Source organism: Trachurus japonicus, chromosome 24 (genome assembly GCF_045865225.1).
Source record: "Trachurus japonicus isolate A0001 chromosome 24, Traja_1.0".
In the NCBI taxonomy this organism is placed as follows: Eukaryota; Metazoa; Chordata; class Actinopteri; order Carangiformes; family Carangidae; genus Trachurus; species Trachurus japonicus.
Window position 1 is genome coordinate 30,074,717 of NC_140930.1, and position 15,486 is coordinate 30,090,202.

At 42.6% G+C, this 15,486-nt stretch overlaps 1 protein-coding gene across 2 annotated transcripts in view; it reads left to right on the forward strand.

Moving 5' to 3' along the window:
• Positions 1–15,486, forward strand: part of disp1 (dispatched homolog 1 (Drosophila)) — a 103,889-nt gene that overhangs the window by 28,951 nt on the left and 59,452 nt on the right. For both annotated transcript variants that reach the window (XM_085770069.1, XM_085770070.1), the window contains one exon: positions 2,601–2,677. The gene's annotated coding sequence lies outside the window, so the exon portion shown is untranslated. The remainder of the gene's footprint in view (positions 1–2,600; positions 2,678–15,486) is intronic.

Below are 15,486 nucleotides of genomic sequence, written 5' to 3' on the forward strand. Positions count from 1 at the left end.
TGAATTATTCCTGGTCTCTGGAGAAACTAAAATCAGGTAGTTTGGAGAAGATGGAAAGATGAAAAAAAAACTTGGCAATAGAATATGCTCCCCTTGTCCTACAGTTGTGTACCTGTCAGTATCTGTCTCCATTATACTGGGCCGTTTCACTTTTTGTGGTTGTACATTACTTCCAGACCTGACTGATCCATGACGCTACATCAGTAATGTGAATTATTACATTAACTGCCTGATTCTTCTCTCACTTGTTCAGAATGTGATGTCAACTTAGGAAACTTTCTTTTTTTAAGAAACTGGATGCACTTTGATGCAAAAGAAACGACACAGCTGTTTTTATAGCTATGAAATACCAGATCAGGGTTTCGGACACCTCCTTTAAGAAAAATACTTTTTTCAGGCAACTCCTTGTGTAAAATCCCAGCTCATTTATCCCTCACTGGCCGTTTTACAATGGTTCCACATCAGTGTCATGCCACAAGCACAGTTACAAAAGACAGTAGTTCACCAGGTAATGCTGGTAGATGGTTGACAGTTTAAGATCTGAAAGTGCCGTGAAATCTGATGGAGGCAGCTGCATAGTTGCTCTCAGTGGAGGCTGAGAATTAAAATCAGTAGCATTAAATTCAAAGACTTAAAATCATAAAATGTACCTGCACTCTGGGAAGTAGATTAGAGGCCAAACAGGTCTTGGTACTGGCCAGTCCTGGTCCTGGTCACAGATCAAGTCAGTGGCTATCCAAGTACGCTTGCTTCTCCACTGTTTTGCAAACCCTCCTCCCGGCCATGTGCATTTGTTTTCAACAAAGCTGGCGAGAAAGCAATCCATGGAGCGGTGGATGATTTTATTTATCATATATGCATTACGATGTGTATATTTGTGTAGTCTTATTTGTCAAGACATACGGTGGATTACGGGCCGCGTTTGTGTCGCGTTGCTGCCGAGACGAGAGCTGTGACACCGGGTCGGACGCAGTGATCTTACAAGGTTGGTTTTCAGCCAGAAGACGCTACATGGCTGGCAGAGAGCCTCCATTCTCCCTGGAACAAGTTACAAATCATTTTTTTAACCATCACAATTACTCCAAAGCTGTTCAATAAGGTAAAAATGTAGCATAGTTAAAGCAGAAGTAAGCGATCCGGTCATTTTGGCTAACTTCTTGTCAGCGGATGGAGTTAGCAGTCCCCGCCCTCGTCCCTACGTCACCACATTCACGCGCATCCCTTGGCTGCACACACAGAGAGGACCGCCCCTTTATGCTGTTCTCTCTCCTCATTGGATAAAGGTTGTAAGATACAAGGAACGTTTTTCTCCTCGGCTTACAGCAGAGCAGAGTGACTGACAGACCCGTGTTTCAGACCAAACACTCTATATAAGTGATTGCCATCGGAAGATATAACTATTTAAGACTTATATATTAACACAAACATTCCGCTTACTTCTGCTTTAAGGTAAAAATCCTGCATAGTTCCTCTTTAAACTAACTTCCCTAATATACCCTTTGTATTTTAATGGCCCCTGGTAATTTCTAATTTCTAAATTCATCTTCTGAAACAACTTTCTCTCAATGTCTGTGATCTGGTTATTTATATAGTACTTTTGGGGGTGTGGCCTCTAATTGAGGTGAGAGGGTTTATAGATTAGACAGGGGTGAGTGAGGCACAAGGATCTATACAGTGGATGAGTATCTTAGAGTCCAGATGCAGTCAATCAGGGGACAGGGTCTGGGCTCAGACCTGTTGAACTGTTTTCCAGCCTGAGCTCTGGATGAGATTGTGGTGGGTGGGGGACTTCCCTCTGTCTATCCCACTTGCCTTTGTCGCCACTGCGTTTCCTCTGAGGCTCCTTGGGGCATAGTGAAGAGCAGGGGCCTGCTGAGCATCCCATAGCTGGAGCTGCAGTGCCATTGTGCAGCAGTAGAACAAACTTTCTGGCCACTGCCTCCACACTTTGCTCTTGAAGTGGGAGAGCTGATGCGAGGAGGCCCGAGACGCCTCCTAGTGAAAAGTCAAAAATATCGCATTGCTCTATTATTTCACCTGGCACAGACAAAGTTTTTAGTAAGTGCTTCCACATTGTCAACAAAAAAAATCGTTTGCACATCTGAACCTTCTTGCCCTTGGTCATAAAAGGAGACACAGTCCAGAGAAAGTTTTTCCTTTTCCAAAATGAAATCCTCTGGCTTCAGGCAGCGCTCCATCATCACAGGACTTGAGATCCTGAGTATAAAATGACCTAAAATCTGGTTAAAATAAATAAAATATTACTGAAGAAGAAGGGGGCAGCCATTTTGATGTCAGTGAACGATATGTTTATTCGGGTTTTGGTATTGTTCTACTGAATGTGTGTGAGGTCCCTGGCAGCTCAGAACACGTTTTGTCCTTGTTCTGTATTATCTGCCAATTAAAATAACATAGGCCAGACTCCGGAGCTGGAAAGTGTTGAATTTCTTTCTTTCTTTCTTTCTGACAATATGTTTTTTTTTTTTTCCTAGTTTGGCATCGATGCACCCATGGCAGATATATTACCCAGTCTTGGTTTTAATTGTGATTTTAATATATCCTGAACAGCTACCAATGAAAATTGTCTTTGTTTTCCACAGATTTACCCTGTTTGTGAGGATTTCAAGAGTCTGAACGCATGAATAGCTGCAGAGCATGGTCCGTTGTCATCCCACAGGTAATCCACTGTTCAAGATTCAAATGTCTTATCACTGAGCAAAGCAGACGACAATAGAGTGTCTTTTCCACCATGTTGTAGATGTAGACCATTCCACATATCCTGTTTCCCTTGATACTTGGTGTTGACACTTGCATTGAACGGATATTAGCAGACACATCTGCTCTAATTTTGTATGCCCTATGAGGTCCTTTGTTTCCCCTAACACAATTTGACTTGAGCTGCAGCAGTTTGTTATTAATGAATAAGAGAGAATAGTGAGACAGAGGATTTATCCCACTTTAGGACTGATTCCTATTTTGTTGAAAAGAATTTAAGAAGGAAAATCGTGGTAATCAGTCTGAGATGTTAACAAGCTAAACTAATATGGAGAACATGGTAAACATTATATCTGCTAAACATCATCGTCATTCTAAGTACGGCATACAGTTTAACCACTATATGGTAACCATATATTTTAAATAAAGATGGATGTAGCCTCTGTATTGTCATCCATGGAGTATGGTTTTGAAGCTTAGGGTGGGCTGCTTCGCTGTTGCCACCTTGGCAGCGCCAGACTCCATCTAGTGCCTGTTTAATCCAAAAAAGAGGTTGTGACGTTAGTGCAGCCTAAATTTTGGTACATGTCGGTAAGTGAGAAGCATATTTCACTCAACTCTCACTCAAGGCAGCACACTATCAGCTCTGCTTTAACCCTTCATAAGGTTCAAATTGGTAAGTAGTTTAAAATCTATAATTTATATTAAAAATATGAAGTTGTCATGTATAAGCAGTAGGGGTGTCACGATTTCGATTTTTTATCGAAATCGATCGAAATTACGTCACGATCTCGAGCATCGAAGTCAAAGAGAGGATCCCCCCCCCCCCCGCCCGCCCGCCCGCAAAGCTACAACTGCCCGTTGTCCCCATTGCGCACCAAGCCTCTTGTCAGTCACTGGTCCGAGTTCTCCTTTACTTTTTATTTCGAGACAACACTCACTCATTCTCTCTCTCCCTCTCTCCCTCTCTCCCTCGCTCGCTCTCTCTTTTTTTTTTTTTTTTACCGGCGGTGTCAGCTGCTGTGCACGTCTGCAGCAACCCAAACAAATGCACATGTTGACTGGCTCTATTCCAGCCACATGATTGGTTCGGCACGGCGCAACTCTCAATATCATTGGCTATTTGCCAAAACATGGATGAATGAAAACTATCGACCACGTCTCATTTCTATCGAAGAAAAGTTATTTCACAATTTATAGCGTTTTATCACCCAGCCCTGGTGGGCTACTGTCCCCCTCCTACCTGGGAAACAGGAGGGAGACACAGCTCTAACTACACAACACCGACGAGAGCCGCATGTTGCAGAGACGTTATAAGATAAAAAAAACAAACAAAAAAAACCCACAAATAATAAGCCGACGAAAAGGTGCAACTTGCCACTTTTTGTCGATGTATTATTTGCGGGGGCTTTCGGGGGATCTGTGACGGTGGAGGATCCGGGACTGATTGACTGACTGTGGGCCACTGCCAGTCTGATCAGGACCTGATCATCAGGTCCATCGCAGCACCTGCCCCGCTGTCTGTCACATGACTCTCCGTATCAGCGCAATCTCGTTTACATTACATTACATTAAGCCGACATCAGGAGAATAATGAGACACGACGGTAAATTAATGAAAATTAAATTATGATAATGTACAGATATAAATATATTTGTTTCAAAACCTTGGGGGCAATTTTGGCCCCTGGATCATGATTTTTGGGGGCATGTTACCTTTATATTGTAAAGAAATTATTTAAATGTGACCATTAGTGCCTAATGTGATACATTATGGAAATTGCATCACTTATATGTATCCCATCTTTTGAAATAAGATTTACTGTACAACATTTGATGAATAAAACCAATGATCGTAGACTAGACTAATCTGAAAATAGCATAGGCGTCTGTGCTGTAAGAAAAAGAAAAAAAAATCGAGAATCGAATCGAATCGTGACCCTAAAATCGAAAATCAAATCGAATCGAGGATTTGGAGAATTGTCACACCCCTAATAAGCAGTAGAAACCAAAACAGTTTTTGTGCTAGTCCAGTCATGTTTATTTCTGCTGTAAAGTGGGACCTTTTGACCATGACCATACTGTAGGGGATTGTCTCACTTCTGCAGTGGGCATTTGAGGGACTACAGTTTTTGGCACTTTAGAATTGGCTTCTGCACACCAGATGGTTTGTTATACAGAACTATCCGTGAAGGCTGCATTGGAAACTGGAAAAGGGCATGCACTTTCAAAAAAATAAAAAATACTTGGACGCACCATCTGTCTATCCACCTGTTATAGGCTAACTTCAACCAAACCTCTGCCAAAGGCAGTTAGGAAAAGCCCAAAGAGAAGCCATAACATCTTTTGCATAAATTAATGTTGTTCTGTGCTTTTCTTTCAATTGGGAAATCTACAGTTCTGATATCACTGATGCTATAATAACATGTATATGCTAACCTTTAGCAGCTGCCGTTACTGGTAACCAGTCACTTGTCACTGTCGTCACACCAAAAACACTTACTGTTGTTTCCCCCTTATCCATCACTGATTGGTCCAAACTAGTGGTTAGCTTGGAGCCTGGCAAGATGGAGTCTCACATGTGAGGAAAAAGCTGCCTTGTGAGGATATACAGCTCTGGAAAAAATTAAGAGACCACTTCAAAATGATCAGTTCCTCTGGTTTTACTATTCATAGCTATGTGTTTGAGTAAAATGAACACTTTTTTTTCATTCTATAACCTACTGACAAAATTTCTTGATTTCTCCAAATTGGAAATAATATTGTCATTTAGAGCATTTATTTGCAGAAAATGGCAACAGGTCAAAATAACAAAAAAATGTTGTTTTCAGACCTTGTATAATGCAAAGAAAACAAGTTCATATTCATTTTAAAACAACACAACACTACTTTTTAAACTTTAGAAATCAAAATTGGTGAAATAATTCAGATTTTTAATTGCAGCAGTGTTTTTTTTATATAATCTTTCTTCCTCATTAAATATTTTTTATTTATTTAATAAGGACAGTGTGCAGTGACATTAGTTATTGAGACAATAAAAAGATGGCTGCACCAGATTTAGCGGAGCCGCTAATTTCCATCTGTAGTCCTGGATATGATGAAATATGAAATATGATTTGGTTCAGGTGAAGTAGAGTGAGGTGTGCTTGTGTTGTGTGGGAGTTCAATAGACTAATATAGTTCAATAGAATCCATGGCTGCTGAGAAGCTGATTTATTAAGAACATTTTGGAGTGGTCTCTTTATTTTTTCCAGAGCTATAAGAGATGAAACCCATGGCTAAAGGGCTTCTGATTTTTTTTAAAATTCAAGACAAAGCTTTACTGTACTAATGTTACATACATTACATAAATGTTACTGTGCCAATCCTTTGCAAAAAAAACAAACAAACATGTATTACCATCCAAACTCTCCAAGCCTCATAACTGCAAGGACTAGTTTAACATCAGGGCATCAAAGTAGAAAAGTCACTATCTCATAATCAGTGTCCTTTAACCACAGGCAGCCTAATAAAGAAAAGCAGGGGTGTTGGTCTTCTTCCTTTCACCCTGTGCCTCTGTCTGGCAGGTCCAGACAAGCCTCCGGTAAAAGGTAAGGATGTTTGTTCTTCACCTCGCTACAACTGGGTCAGCGAGCAAGCTAAAGGTGTTTACCTACGGCTCATAGCTCACAGTGCCCTCATGCTCTCACAGACCTTTTTAAGATGAATTCATATTCTGGCGAGAAGCAGTGCCGGGAAAACACACACACACACACACATCTGTCAACTGCTGTTTAATGACGATGGGATTTGCGTTGTTTTAATGAAATTCTGCCCATTTCAATTGGGAAATTTATCCACTCAAAACCTGCTTAGCTGGATGATGTGTGGCTCCACTAGTGTGTGACTGTGTACGACTTTTCACAAATTATCCCCCCCCAAGAAAAACAGTATCAACAGTTCAGGTTGAACTATGTCCATGTTCCTCTGCCCAGCGCATGACTTCATGTTGAAGTGTATATAGCTAAACTCGGCCAGCCTCGCATACGCAGGTAATCACCAGCACACACACTTCTCTCACTAACCTAGTTACACACACATTTCTCCTTCACGCTCACTCAGTCTGTCTTTCTGGTTTGTTCTGCCCTGACCTGCTGAAAGCCTTTCAGGGCCGTGTCAGTCAGCCAACAACTCTCTCCGCTCACAGTTTCAGCAGGTTCCAGTTGGACGCCAGCCTGTCCTCTCTCCTTATTCTTTCACATTGGCTCCCTTGTCATGTTGGGATGTCGGGAACCTATGCGCAAAATGGGTGCTTTATACTTCAGCAGGCTGCAGTGAAAACAGGTTTGCAAGTGTACACATGGGTTTAAAGATCTGACTGTGTAATAGGTGCGTGCCTGGCTTCATTTATAATTGTATGTGATCATTGTGTGTGTGTGTGTGTGTGTGTATCATCATGGGTGAATTTGCCCAACAGTTAGAATAAAGCAGCTGTGGTTGCTTTGTAACATAGACAGCCCAGATTCTACTGCCTGCAGCTGCTCAGACTCTCCCTTAAATAGATTTCATAGCCCGTGAAAAGCTTTTTAGAGCCCTCGAGGAAGTAAACGGTGACCTTCTTCCAAGCCTAAATTCATCACGTTGTACAGTGTAAAGCTGCGAAGAATGATTATCAATTATTTGTAACTATCTTGTGATATTTTACAGTATATTTTCAGTCCATGTAAGTCATCTCCCTCTGCTTGTGTCCTCCTCTTCGATTGTGATCTCCTGCAGCTGTAAAGAGATGCAGAGCTCCTTTCTGACATGTTGTGTGTTGTAAAACATGTCACGTTTGTGTATAATGAACGTCTGTTGCATGAAGCTCTACAGAGAGACTGCCGTCTCACTACCTGGTCCCTATGGTCACCTGTTTATAACAAACTGAAAATTAATTCAAACTCCTCATCATGTAATATCAACACATAATTTGTGCCGTCGATGTGCCTACGTCCCTATGTGGCTGCCTATGATGTGAACTTGAGTCGTACAACTTCACAAACACAAATTTAGAGCATCTTAAAGGGATAGTTCAACATTTTGGCAAATTGGCCCATTGCCATAATCCCTATAGTCACAGCAGTAGGTTCGTTACCATTAAAGCAGAAGTAAGCGATCCGGTCGTTTTGACTAATGCTGTGTTCCAGGCAGGCTTTTGAAACCGTAAATTACAGCTTCAAGTCACAACTTACGACTTTGTAGCGTTCCAGGCAACCCACTCATGTTTTTCCGACCTGTTTTACCTGTGAAAGTAACTATAACGGCCACTCATAACTTCCGACCCGTGAACTCGTACCAGATCGAACTGGTACGACTTCACAGGTCGGAAAAACACGAGTTACGGGCTGCCTTGAATGCACCATAACGTCTTGTCAGCCGATGGAGTTAGCAGCCCCCGCCCTCGTCATGGATCTATTGGTCCTCGTCCCTACGTCACCACATTCAGGCGCATCCCTTGGCTGCACACACAGCCCTTCATGCCGTTCTCTCTCCTCATTGGATAAAACTTGTAGGATACGAGAAAAGTTTTCTCCTCGGCTCAGAGCAGAGCAGAGTGACTGACAGACCCGTGTTTCAGTCCAAACACTCTATGTAAGTGATTGCTGTCGGAAGATATAACTATCTAAGACTTATATTAACACAAAAATATTGCTTACTTCTGCTTTAATTGTCGGTGCAAGCTATTTTTAGAATGGCAGAGCAGAGTGGTGAGCTGCTCAGAGCTACGCTACAGAGGCTCATGGGATTTCTTGGTTTCCCTCATCAAACTCATCAAATACACAATCCAACAACTCCAAAACGCTCTGGTGGACAAGTTGTGACCTGCACATTCACCACGCTATGAGATAATAACAGAACGTTACCAGACAGAGTTGTTTTAGAGGCAAATGCAGAGACTGCTTGCTGAAAAACTGTTCCTGATGGGAACGCGCATCAGCAGTTTTGCATGAATTTGCCTCTAAAACAACTCTGTCTGGTAACGTTCTGTTATTATCTCATAGCGTGGTGAATGTGCAGGTCACAACTTGTCCACCAGAGCGTTTTGGAGTTGTTGGATTGTGTATCTGATGAGTTTGATGAGGGAAACCAAGAAATCCCATTAGCCTCCGTAGCGTAGCTCTGAGCAGCTCGCCGCTCTGCTCTGCAGTTCTAAAAATAGCTTGCACCGACAATTAAAGGTAACACACCTACTCCTAAAACCAACACCTGGAATATCACAGTAACGATCCAGAAACTCACACCTTGGAATCAGTCTGTCACCAACACCGTTCTACATGGATTAATGTAATGAGTGAACAATGGACCCCAGCCTAGCACAGACCAGCACCTACACACTGACCCATCCAGACAGCAGCGGCTGGTCGGAGGGGAAGGGAAGGTTTGCGTGATTTATCCTAATGTTTCTGAGCTCGCTGACTCAATCTGGTCTGCCCGTAACCAGCGACTGATCCGCCCTCCCTGCTGTCCACTAGCAGCTGTGTTGACTGTCTTTTGCATGGGAACCCTTGATTACTAGGTTGACTGTACATTCGGGCTGAGCCTGGCAGCCGGCCTATTGTACCTCCCTCTCCCATACACACACACACACACACAAAACACATCCCCCTCGACTTTGATCGTGGAGAGTTGTAACCAACTTCTGCGCCATCATCCACAGCCTTGGGCTATCCACCACGTCTTTATTAGTGTTGGTGGATGTTTATCTGTCCTACAGTAGGCTGCGTCTGTCTGGAGATGCCTCTGGCCGTCGTTTCATGTCCAATAACCTCGCGTTGGCAGAAAGTTGCTCTTTTTTCCTTCATTAGAAGCTTCAGCTGTGGGGACTCGCGATGATGTCTTCATTAAAGTTTATGATTTGTTGATTTTAATAATCTGCTGTGTTTCTTGATGTGATTGTTAACGGGGCGTTAGGAAAACATCGCTCTGTGATATAACAAGAAACAGGTGTAAGTGAAATGACATCAGTGTATATAAGCTCAGTTGGAGGCAGCTCCGCAGCCAGAATATGATTTTACTTGAAATGCATCCACAGTGTGATTTATGATTAATCTCTCTCTGTCTGTGAAACCACAGCTTAATATCAAGGGACAATATATGTGATGAAAAATAGCTAATGTCGGAATATTTTGTAATAATTCAATGGCGTCTTGGTTGATTATCAATAACAGATGCTTTTAAAAATCACAGCCTTCATTTTCCAAATATTTGGAAAACACTGAAATCTGTTGTAAGCACATTATTAGGGTTGGATGACTACATCAGCCAACAGTCACTCTATTAGCCAATTTAACACCAATTCATGTGGTTTTATATTTCTGCCTTATTGGAGATCGAGGCAACAAATGTGACAGATAGATTAACCTCTAAAATCACACTTGGATGGTTGACGGGTCCACAAGTAAAATGACGGAACCATAATTACCGGTCTTGTATTACGAACACATCAGAGCATTTCCTGCTTGTTATATGATAAAACAAATAATGTAAGACACAATCCATCTGGCATGACTCTCATGAGGTTATTACAGGTAAAAAAAAAAAAAATTATACAGTGTGCTCTGAGAATGGAGGTTTAATGAAGCACATAGAATCATCAGAGCCTGCTCTGCTATTAGATGTTCTGCTCGTACCAGATGTTGCGCTCAGCCAAGTTATTGCACTGTGTTATTATGCACAATAATGGTTGTAAAAATCGCTTTGTAATGTAGAGTTTCCTCACTGCTTGACTGCGTATCAGTGCTCAGGGTGCAGGGGTATGGCAGCATGTCTGAACTCAGCGTCCCTTCACACTGAGCACATTATACTGTAGCTCCTCTCCTTCATTTTTGTCGGACGCTTTTTTTGCTGTTTTGGTTATTTTTTTTCTCTAGTTCCCCCCCACAGTTCGGGAATACATTTTTTCACTGTCCGAAAAAACTCACAGTTAAAGGTGCATTCACACCGGGCCTTTTATTTTTTTCGCTGTCACTCGTATCGCAGATTTGTTATCGCTGTTTTGTTAAGCTGCAATCTCTCTGCAGTTTGGCACAGACTCGCATTTTCGCTTTGAGGGCGTCATGCCCACTGCCATGTCTCTGTATACACCGGCACCTGGAGAACATGGTAAACCGGATTATGACAGCCAATCAGTGTTGAGCGGCAAGCAACTGATGACCAGCGAAATTGCGTTGATTTGGGATTTCTCATCTCGAGCGATGAGCGAATTTTTGCTCTATCGCTTTGTCGCTCTGTCGAGGTCACTTGGACCTCCAGTGATTTTTCGCCTGAGTGAATATTCGCTCAATTGCCTGTTTGCATTGACTTAATATGTAAACTCGTGGCCAGAGAAAAAAATTACAGGTCCAGTGTAAACGCACCATAAGCAATCCTTAGAGCGATGTCTACCGAGGTGGGTAAAGTTAACAAGAGACTACAGATTATTGGGTGATATTGTGTTGTAGTGCTGTAAAGCAGTCCATGTTTCTCACGAGACGAGATCTGGGACACTGGGTTGAAGGCGCTGATCTTGCAAGGTTGATTTTATAGGTGGAAGGCAGACAGCCTCCATTCTCCCCTTAACAAGTCATTGAACCATCACAGTTACTCCAGAAGATTTGTAGCCTAATTAAAGCAGAAGTAAGCGATCCGGTCGTTTTGGCTAACGTCTTGTCAGCTGATGGAGTTAGCACTCCCGGCCCTCGTCCCTACGTCACCACATGCACGTGCATCCCTTGGCTGCACACACAGAGAGGACCGCCCCTTTATGCCGTTCTCTCTCCTCATTGGATAATGGATGTTGTAGGATACAAGGAAAGTTTTCTAGAGCAGAGTGACTGACAGACCCGTGTTTCAGACCAAACACTCTATGTAAGTGATTGCTGTCGGAAGATATAACTATTTAAGACTTATATTAACACAAATATTCTGCTTACTTCTGCTTTAAGGTCCAAATCTCCTTTAGACACCAGTTTTAATATTTGAAGAATATGAACAAGTCATATCAGTGGCAAACAAAAATCAAATCATAACATACAGCCCACTCTCTAATAGATTAAATGCATTAATGGAAATAAATCCTTATAATAATTAAAACTAGTTTGTAACAGTGTGCAGTGGTGGAGTGTGGGAGTTTGCATGTTCTCCCTTTGCCGGCATTGGTTTCCTGCAGGTACTCTGGCTTCCTACCAACTACATGAGGTGAGGTTAATTGCTGATTCTAATTAGAGCATGACTGGTTGTTTGTTTCTGTATGTCAGACCTGTGATAGAATGACGTATCCTCATCCTCATCCAGTGTCAGCTGGGTTTGGCTTCTTCCCACACCCCGTAGCCATAAAAGGATTGGTTGGTTAATGAATGAATAAATAAATGGAAATTAGGTTGTTCCCCTTATTAAGGCAACAGTGAAAAACACAGTCTTCGGTTCTCTCTCAGTTCTTCTCGCTGACGTGGATGATACTGTCAAAATAAAAGCCCTTCGTAGAAGCACAAGAAACATACATTTCTTCCCTCTCAGATCACCAAGGTGTAAGTTGTGTGATGTAGTGTCTGCTGCACCGTCACAGATCAACAGTATGCTGTTTTGCCAGTCTTGTGTGTAATTCGCCCCTCATCCTAGAACCGTTTGCTTTAATTCACTGTCTCTGTTCATTTCCAAGCGCCTCTCAGACAGGAAGCAGATCTTACAACCAGGGAGCTGGAGAGGAAATGATAAACGAAGGAGAGGCACGGACACACGGCTTCAAAACTATGCAAATCTGAGCTGTTTATTGTCGTAGGTGCTGAGGTTTTGTAAAAAAAAAAAAGGATTCTTTCTTTGATCACAGCAACAGGAAGTCTGACCCACACATTTGCTTTCTGACGCCTGGCTGACCCGCTCTACATGTCTGAGTGTGTACATGAGAGATTATTTTTTCAGTAACAGATATTCAAACAGATATTTTTTCCCCCTCTGTGATGAAAAAGTGCTTCACCTCCTCACTGACTGTTAAAAGAGAACTTGTGAAGTGAAGTGTCACTGCTCTGTTGGTGACAGTGAGGATGCTTGTGGGGGGTTGGGAGGTCAGTTCAGATCTTTGACCTGAAGGCTCAGACTAGTGAGAGCTCACTGCAGGATTTCCCACAGATCACTATGAGCAGCGTTTTTTTTTATTATTATCTCTTTTTTTTCTTCTTTTTTTAATTGTACTGTTACAAAACAAATATTGTTGCTTTGACATAGACAATTTCAAATCGGCTTGCCCCTGAAAAGCCCTATTTTGTTCTGCCTTGCAAAAATGACTATTGGGTTTCCTTTGACAAAAAGTGGGTAAGTGGGGAGATGAAGCCCGGAGGGACGTGTGTATTCATAACACCAGTGCCTCTTTTCTTTCAGGCGGTATTGTCTGGTGTTGTGGATCTCCTTTCGTCTATTGTCTTGTGAGTTCTGCTGGTGGTCTGTCATGTAAACAGCTCTCAGAAGGGAACCTTCTCCACTTTCCTTTTCAAAAGCGCCCTTTCTCTTTCTCTGTCTCTCTCTCTCTCTCTCTCTCTCTCTCCCTCTCCTTTTTTAATCTGGGCCTGGGTCTCTTTCTGTGGTCTCCTTCTTCACTGTCTATGCATGTCTCATTTTCCCATTCCCTCCATCTCTATCACACACCCAACTCACGCAAACCGTCCCAGCACTGGCACTGGCTGTTCTGTCCCAGTGCAGACCTAACAGTGTATTGGGGCTTTAGGTGCCAGTGGGGAAGGAAGGACCCTGCTGGCTTGTCAGCATCTCTGACCCCTCTGTCACAATGGGTCCTTCTCCCTCCCACTCATTTCCCTGCCAAGCTGGGAAGAGTAAATATTTATCAGCCCCCACAACAATGGGCAGCTCAGAGGAGAAAAAGACTTTGACCAGAGCTCATGTGAGGCCTGTAGGCAACAGTGGTGTCTGTCGGGGCCTTAGGATGGGTTGTAGGAAGATTTAAATAGAGGCTCTGAATTATTCTGAAGAAAGGCATTCCATAAGTTAGTGGTTATGTTACAATGACAGAGCTGAAAGGCTTGAATTCAAGACTGGGCGCATTAGCAAACCAAGATTATTTACACAGCAGATTATACACATTTAGTTCTTGGGTGAAATCTGAATCTTGAATAACTATGTGGATCCTATTGTGAGTTCAACAACTTGAAATGACGGTATTTATAGCAACGATAGGCTCTTGATAGACTTTTAAAGGTGTTCAGAAAAGAAAATTTAATTTGATCCCATTATGGGTCTTAAAATGTGTGTAATCACTCATCTACCAGGCAATGTTGTCCAAACTTTGTGCAAAATTCTATTTTTGAGTAAATCCGGGGTGAAAGTAGGGTAGTTTTTGCATTAGATAATGCAGACACATGAATTATGCGTCACGTTGCTCACGATTTATCAGCCAATGATATCAGGATCCATCAATCAAACATCTGAGAAAAACCAGGAAGCTTTGACAGCGACTCGTCCACCATCACCGACACAAACTCTCCTCCGTCCCTACTCCACTCTCCTCCTTCAGATCCCTGCGCTCCATCACTTAGCCTAGCTAGCTAAGTTAGCAAGCTATAACATAGCTAGCCTACTAGCTAAGAGTTAGTTACGTTAGCTAAACACACTCGCGCACACACACACACACACACTGAGCTTGGTCCCACCCCAAACATTGAATATCCCGCCCGCTCGATAACACCCAATCAAATTTGTTGTCTTTACCTGTGTAAACTGGTGGAAGGAGGCGGGACAAACAGGACAAACAGCCATTTCTGAACACCTTTAAAGCAGAAGTAAGCGATCCGGTCGTTTTGGCTAACTTCCTGTCAGCCAATGGAGTTAGCAGTCCCCGCCCTCGTCACTACATCACCACATTCACGCGCATCCCTTGGCTGCACACACAGAGAGGACCGCCCCTTTACGCCGTTCTCTCTCCTCATTGGATAAAGGTTGTAGGATACAAGGAAAGTTTTCTCCTCGGCTCAGAGTGACTGACAGACCCGTGTTTCGGACCAAACACTCTATATAAGTGATTGCTGTCGGAAGATATAACGATTTAAGACTTATATTAACACAAACATTCCACTTACTTCTGCTTTACGGTATATTGATATATTTTGGAACAAGGTGGAGGATCATACAACATTGCTGTCTTTGCATCTCTTCTTTCCCCACATCCCCCGCCCATACTGTCCCATGCAACTGTGCCAAACCTGAGCCCACTCCAATACAAGTTTTTTCTCTGTCTCTTTGCATTTTATTTTGATCACAGTCTGCTTTGATAAAAGTGCTTCTTATGTGGCTGTGACTTACAGCTGGACATTTAGCCACTGAGATATATATTGTTTATTACCATTCTACCTGAATAAATAGGCTGAGATTTGTTTGGTATCATCCAGTGCTCTCGCTGCCATCGCTCTCCTGATGGTAATATTAGTTGGATGGCTGCTCCACCACTTTGGTCCAAACTTAAATATCTCAATAATATAGTAGATGGATTGCCATAAATTTTGTGCAGACGTTCATGGTTCCCAGATGATGACTTTGGCAGGGCCCTACTCTTCTAGCACCACCATGAGGTTTGTCTTTTTGGGAAACGTCTATTAGATGGATTACCGTCAAATTTGGTACAGATATCGTTGTTGCTCAGAGGATGAATCCTAAGGACTTTGGAGAACCCCTGACTTTTTATTCCCTGCCCTTGAGACACATTTCATATTCTTCCCCTCCCCTTTCCTCTGCTCACTAAGATTAGTGTCTATTAAACCTCCCTACAGTATCA